General features: G+C 34.4%; 1 non-coding gene across 1 annotated transcript; it reads left to right on the plus strand.

Moving 5' to 3' along the window:
* Positions 1-4,903: 4,903 nt before the first annotated feature.
* On the plus strand, positions 4,904-5,010 carry LOC133065769 (U6 spliceosomal RNA). The gene has a single exon (XR_009695017.1). It is a non-coding gene; the product is annotated as a U6 spliceosomal RNA (small nuclear RNA).
* Positions 5,011-6,384: the final 1,374 nt, after the last annotated feature.

A 6,384-nucleotide genomic window follows, 5' to 3' on the forward strand; every position in this document is an offset into this window, starting at 1 on the left:
AACACACACAATTTTTAGTTTGTTTTGTTAATCCAGTCTGATAGTCTTTATATGCATATTAAGGCCATTTATTTTAAAAATTATTATTGATAAAGGTGCCTTAATATTTATCATATTTCGTATTACTTTTTTTCATTGCTGTCTTTGAGGTCTTTTGTTTGTTTGTTTTGTTGTTTTTCATTTTTTTTCCTGCATTCTCTGTTTTCAATTGATCATTTTATGTGATTTGCATTTCTTACTTCTCTTAGCATACTCTTTATACTTCTTTTAAAATTTTATTACTGGTTGTCCTACAGTTTGCAATATACATTTACAGCTAATTTAAGTCCATTTTCAAAAAAACTAGGCCACTTCATGATTAGTTTAGGGACCTTTTTTCAAATTTCTTCCACCCATACCTTATAATATAGTTGTCATATATTTCACTTAATCATAAGATATAATCACCCAAAGTATTACTGCAATTATGATTTTGAAAAACTATTATCTAATGAACATTTATGAATAAGAAAATTTTAAAATATTTTATTTTACCTCTATTCTTTCTCAATTATTGAATGGCAATTTTGCTAAATCTAGATTTCTAAGAATTTTTTTTTCTTTTCACATTCTAATACATCACACCACTCTTTTCATGCTTGAATGGTGCCTGAAGAGCAGCCTGACATAATTCTTATCCTTGTTTATCTATAGGTAAGATATATATTGCTCCTGTCCACATCCTGGCTTCTTTAAATATTTTCTTTGTCTCTGATATTCTGAAGTTTGACTTTAAAGTGCCTAGATGTACATTTTGTAGTATTTATCTTATTTGATGTCCTTGGGGCTTCTTGGCTTTGTGTCTGTCAAAAATTTTAGAAAGTTCTTAGCCAGTATTACTCTAAATATTTCTTTTTATTTTTCTTCCTCTTCTGGTATTTCCATCATTTGTATGTTTCACCATTTGCATTGTTCTGGCATTCCTAGATACTCTATTCTGTCTTTTCCATTCTTCTTCTTCTTTTTTTTTTTTTCTTTCTTTATGTTTCACTTTGGGGATTTTCTATTGCTATATCTTCAAGTTCACTGTTTCTTCCCCTGAATATAGCCAATCTACTAGTGAGCCCATCAAAGGTATTCTTCATTTCTGCTACATTGTTTTTTATTTTTTTTTTTTTTATGATACTCTGTTCAAGTTTGCATCTCTCCACTTACATTATCCATACATTCTTGCATATTATCGACTTTTTACATTAGAACCTTTAGCATATTGTAATTATTTTAAGTTCTTGTTCCATTAATTTCAAAATCTCTGTCCTATCTGTGTGGTTCTGAGGTATGCCCTGTATCTTCAGACTATATTTCTGCCTTTTATCTTGACTTGGTAATTTTGTTGTTGTTGAAAGCCAGATGTGATATAGTGGGTAAAAGGAAACAAGGTAAATAGATCTTTATTGTGTGTTTTTATGTTTATCTGTCTGGGAGATAAACTCTGTTTACTGTTCACTATAACTGTAAGTGTCAGAAGCTGAAGTTTTCTCTGGTGACCTAGTTTTTGTTTCCCCTGCCATCTTTGTGTTTCCTTAGGGACTTTATGGGCTTCCCTGTTGTCTCAGATGGTAAAGAATCTGCCTACAATGAGGGAGACCCAGGCTCAATCACTGGGTCGGGAAGATTCCCTGGAGAAGGGAATAGCAACCTACTTAGGCAGTATTCTTGCCTGAAGAATTCCATGGACAGAAGAACCTGGTGGGATACAGTCTATGGGGTCTCAAAGGTCGGACATGACTGAATGACTAGCACTTTCACTTTCAGAGGCTTCATAGCATCTGAGTCTTGAGATTCTTTTAGCTGTAAATACCTATTATTATTCAGGAGCCCTATTGCACTCCTTAGATAAGACAGGAACACTGGAAGCAGCTGGACTTGGATATTTCCATTCCTTCACGTTGGTTAGGTTGATTCAAATAGTTTCCCTTGTGGGCAAGCATTTATTAAGGAATACAGAAATGTGTAGACTTATTTCAAAAGCTAGTTTTCCATTCTTCCAGCTGCAAGCAGGAGGGAATTTTCTGCCAATCTTTACAGAGTCTATTGGAACTGTTGGAGGTAAAAGACACTGATGCTGGGAAGGATTGAAGGTAGGAGGAGAAGGGGATGACAGAGGACAAGATGGTTAGATGGCGTCACCGACTCAATGGACCTGAGTTTGAGCAAGCTCCGGGAGATGGTAAAGGATAGGGAAGCCAGGCAGGCTGCAGCCCCTTGGGTCACAAGAGTTGGACATGACTGAATGACGACAACAACAAGTTTGAGGTAAAAGCCATAAATGTATGGAAATGCCCCCAAAGTCAGGCTGCTGTAAAATTTTATTTCTCAAACTAGTTTATATTCAGTCACCAGCAATTAGTCAACTATCCTTTAAGTATCCTTACCTGATGCTAGTTCCAACAGTAGTTTCTGCTGTTAGCCTATGTGTTCTCTGTATCTGCCTATCTTGAGAATTTTCAGTCACTTGTTCTGTGACTCCAATTCTCTAATGTATTTAAAAAGAGTTGTTGTTTTCTCATTTTTCTGCTTTTTTTTGTTGTTTTTGTGAGGATCCAAACTCTTTATATTTTAGATTGAAAATTAGAAGTTCATTTTTTTTGACATATAAAAAGAAAGATCTCAAAAAAAAAAAAAAAGCAATGGAGTATGGTAGCCACATTTTAGAGAGTTTAAAACAAATAAAAATCATATTAAACTAGTAATTCTATAGTTAGCAAAAAATTTCTTTTTAATTAAGGCAAAATAACAAGATTTTAAAATGTAGAAAAGCTGAAAGTTTATATAGCCAATGAATCTATACTTCAAAATATATGAAAGGTAGTCACTCATACACAGAGAATCTGTCACCAGATTGAAAAAAAAAAAAAATAGAACAAAACATGAGAGTAAGTAAATAATAATTTAAATGGATAATTATGTAATAATTTTTAGTCTTTAACGTATAATGAGCTATTTAAACAAAAAATTGCAGTGGGCTTGAGTTTTATAACCTCTGTATAAAAAAAATCATGCTGTTATGCTACTGACAGTAATAGCATAAAGACAGAAAGGTGAAACACGGAAGTGTATTATTGCACTATTCTTAACTATATGTGAGTTTATACAATATTATTTGACAGGTTCACTCTGAAAAGATGGGCTTCCCTGGTGGCTCAGATGGTATAGAATCTACCTGCAATGCAAGAGACCCACGACTAACATTTTCACTTTTTAGTTTGAGAAGATAATGCTGCATATTAAACTTTAAAGAAACTATTAAAGTAAAAAAAAAGAAAAAGAATCATATTGGACTTCCCTGGTGGTACAGTGGATGAGAATACACCTGCCAATGCAGGGAACATGGAATGATTCCATGTGCCATGGAACAACTAAGCCTGTGCGCTACAACTACGGAGCCTGCATACAACGACAACTGAAGCTCACACCTGCAGAGTGTGCAGTCCACAACAGAGAAGCCACTGCAATGAGAAGCCTGCACACTGCAATAAAAAGTAGCCCCCACTCGCCACAACTAGAGAAAGCCCACACGCAGGAAAAAAGACTCAACTCAATTAAAAATAAATACATTAAGAAAGCCAGAATTATAGTTAGTAGATTAACAGAGAAATAAACCAGACTAATTAAAGACTCATCCAAAAGCAGGCACAAAAAGACAAAGAAACCAAAGAGAGATTTAGAAATATAAAACATATAGTTAAATGATAGATTCAAACTAGCCACATTGATTATCATTTTAAATGTAATTAAGAGTTAGAGATTGATTGATTAAAGAAATAAAATCCAAGTTAATGCTGTTTGCCCTGGAATATAGTTTTAATATAAAGACACAAATAGATTAAAAAATAAAATAATGGGAAATGGTATAGAAAGTGAAACTGGAAGTTGCTTAGTCATATCCAGCTCTCTGTGACCCCATGGACTATACAGTACATGGAATTATCCAGGTCAGGATACTGGAGTGGGTAGCCTTTCCCTTCTCCAGGGGATCTTCCCAAGTCAGGGATCGAACCCAGGTCTCCCTTATTGCAGGCAGATTCTTTACCAGCTGAGCCACAAAGAAAGCCCAAGAATACTGGAATGGGTAGCCTATGCCTTCTCCAGCAGATCTTCTGGACCCAGAAATTGAACTGGAGTCTCCTGCATTGCAGGAGGATTCTTTACTAACTGAGCTATGAGGGAAACCCTTGGAAATGGTGTATGCTAACACTAATAGAAAGAAAACTTAAATTGCTATATTATCAAACAAGATAAATTTGGGATTAAAGGCTATTATGAGATAAAGGAAGTAATTTCATTGTTGTAAAAGTATTAGGTTATCAAGAAGGCATACAAATCCTTGATATTTATGCATTTAATCATAGACCTTCAAATGCATGAAGCAAAACATAGAACTGAAAGGAGAAATAAATATGCCAAAAAAATTACATTATAAAATTTTAATACCATCTCTAAACAACTGATAAAAAAATAGACAGAAAATAATTATATAGAAGATGTGAATAATAATTTCAGCAAACTTGATCTAGTTAAGATTTATAAATACTTTGTACAACAGCATTAGAGTGAATATTTTTCCTAGTATATGTGGGACATTAGTCAAGAGAGAATAGATTCTGACATGTAACAAAAGTCTCAGTACAGTTCAAAGGATTCAATTCATAGAAAATATATTCTCTGTTCACAATGGAATTAAATTAGAAATATTAACAAAATATTTCTGAAAACTTATCATACATTTGTAAACTAAATAACTTACTTGTATGTAAGCTGTGGTTCAAAGATGAATCATAAAGGAAAATAGGAAGTATCCGTATTCAATGAAAATGAAAATACAAGATATCAAAGTTGTGTGATGGAACTAAAGCAGCATTTAGTGCTCGCTTCGGCAGCACATATACTAAAATTGGAACGATACAGAGAAGATTAGCATGGCCCCTGCGCAAGGATGACACGCAAATTCGTGAAGCGTTCCATATTTTTAAAGAAAAAAATAAATAAATAAAATAAAGCAGCATTTAGCTGGAAATTTATAGCCCGTGAGAAACAAAAGGCTATAAATGACATCAAATGAGTGAATGAAAGCAGAAGAAAAACATAAAAGCCAAAATCATTTAAAAATAACTCTGAGAAACAGTAAAATACATAAAACCAAAAGATGGTTGTTCGAGAAGATCAATAAAATTTAGAAACTTCCTTTCATATTGACCACTGAAAAATGAGTGAAGGTATAAATTAATAATATCTGAAATTATATAGAAGCATCACTACAGAATATGGAGATATAAAAAATAAAAGTCCAATCTTAACGAATTTATACCGGTTCAACTCCTTAGATAAAATGGACAAATTCTTTGAAATCTTACTCAAAAATAAATGGTCTAAATTGTCCTATAACAATTTTTAGAATTGAATATTGGTTAAAAAAAAAAAGAAGAAAGAAAAGAAAAGAAAGAAAATAGGCAAAAAATTCCCATAAAGAGTACTCCAGACAAAGACAGTTTCATTGGTGAATTCTGCCAAATCTTTAAGGAACAAATAATAAATAAATCTTGTGTGAATCATAGCAAAGTGTGGAAAATTCTTAAATAGATGGGAGTACCAGACCACCTTATCTGTTTCCTGAGAAAACTGTGTCAGGGTCAAGAAGCAACAGTTAGAACTGGACATGAAACAAGTGACTAGTTTTGAATTGGGAGAGGAATGTGATAAGGCTGTGTATTGTCATGCGTGTGTGCATGCTAAGTTGCTTCCGTCATGTCTGACTCTTTGCAACCCTATGGACCATAGCCTGCCAGGCTCCTCTGTCTATGGGATTACCCAGGCAAGAATGCTGGAGTGGGTTGCCATGCCCTCCTCAAGGGGATCTTTGCAACCCAGGGATTGAACCTGTGTGTCTTAAGGCTCCTGGATTGGCAGGCAGGTTCTTTACAACTAATGCCACCTCACCTTGTTTATTTAACTTCTATGCAGAGCACATCATGCAAAATGGCAAGCTGGATATATCACAAGATGGAATCAAGATTACTGGGAGAAATATCAGCAACCTCAGACATGCAGATGATGCCATGATAATGGCAGAAAGTGAAACAACTGAAGAGACTCTTGATGAAGGTGAAAGAGAAGAGTGAAAGCTGGCTTGAAACTCAATACTGAAAAATCAAACATTATGGCATTTGGTCCCATCACTTCATGGCAAATAGAAGGGGGTTGGGTAGTGGAAGCAGTGACAGATTTTCTTTTCTTGGGCTTCAGAATCATTGCAGATGGTGACCGCAGTCATGAAATTAAAAGATGCTTGCTCCGTTGAAGGAAAGCTGTGACAACCTAGACAGTATATTAAAAAGCAGAGACATC

This window comes from Dama dama, chromosome 11 (genome assembly GCF_033118175.1).
Source record: "Dama dama isolate Ldn47 chromosome 11, ASM3311817v1, whole genome shotgun sequence".
In the NCBI taxonomy this organism is placed as follows: Eukaryota; Metazoa; Chordata; class Mammalia; order Artiodactyla; family Cervidae; genus Dama; species Dama dama.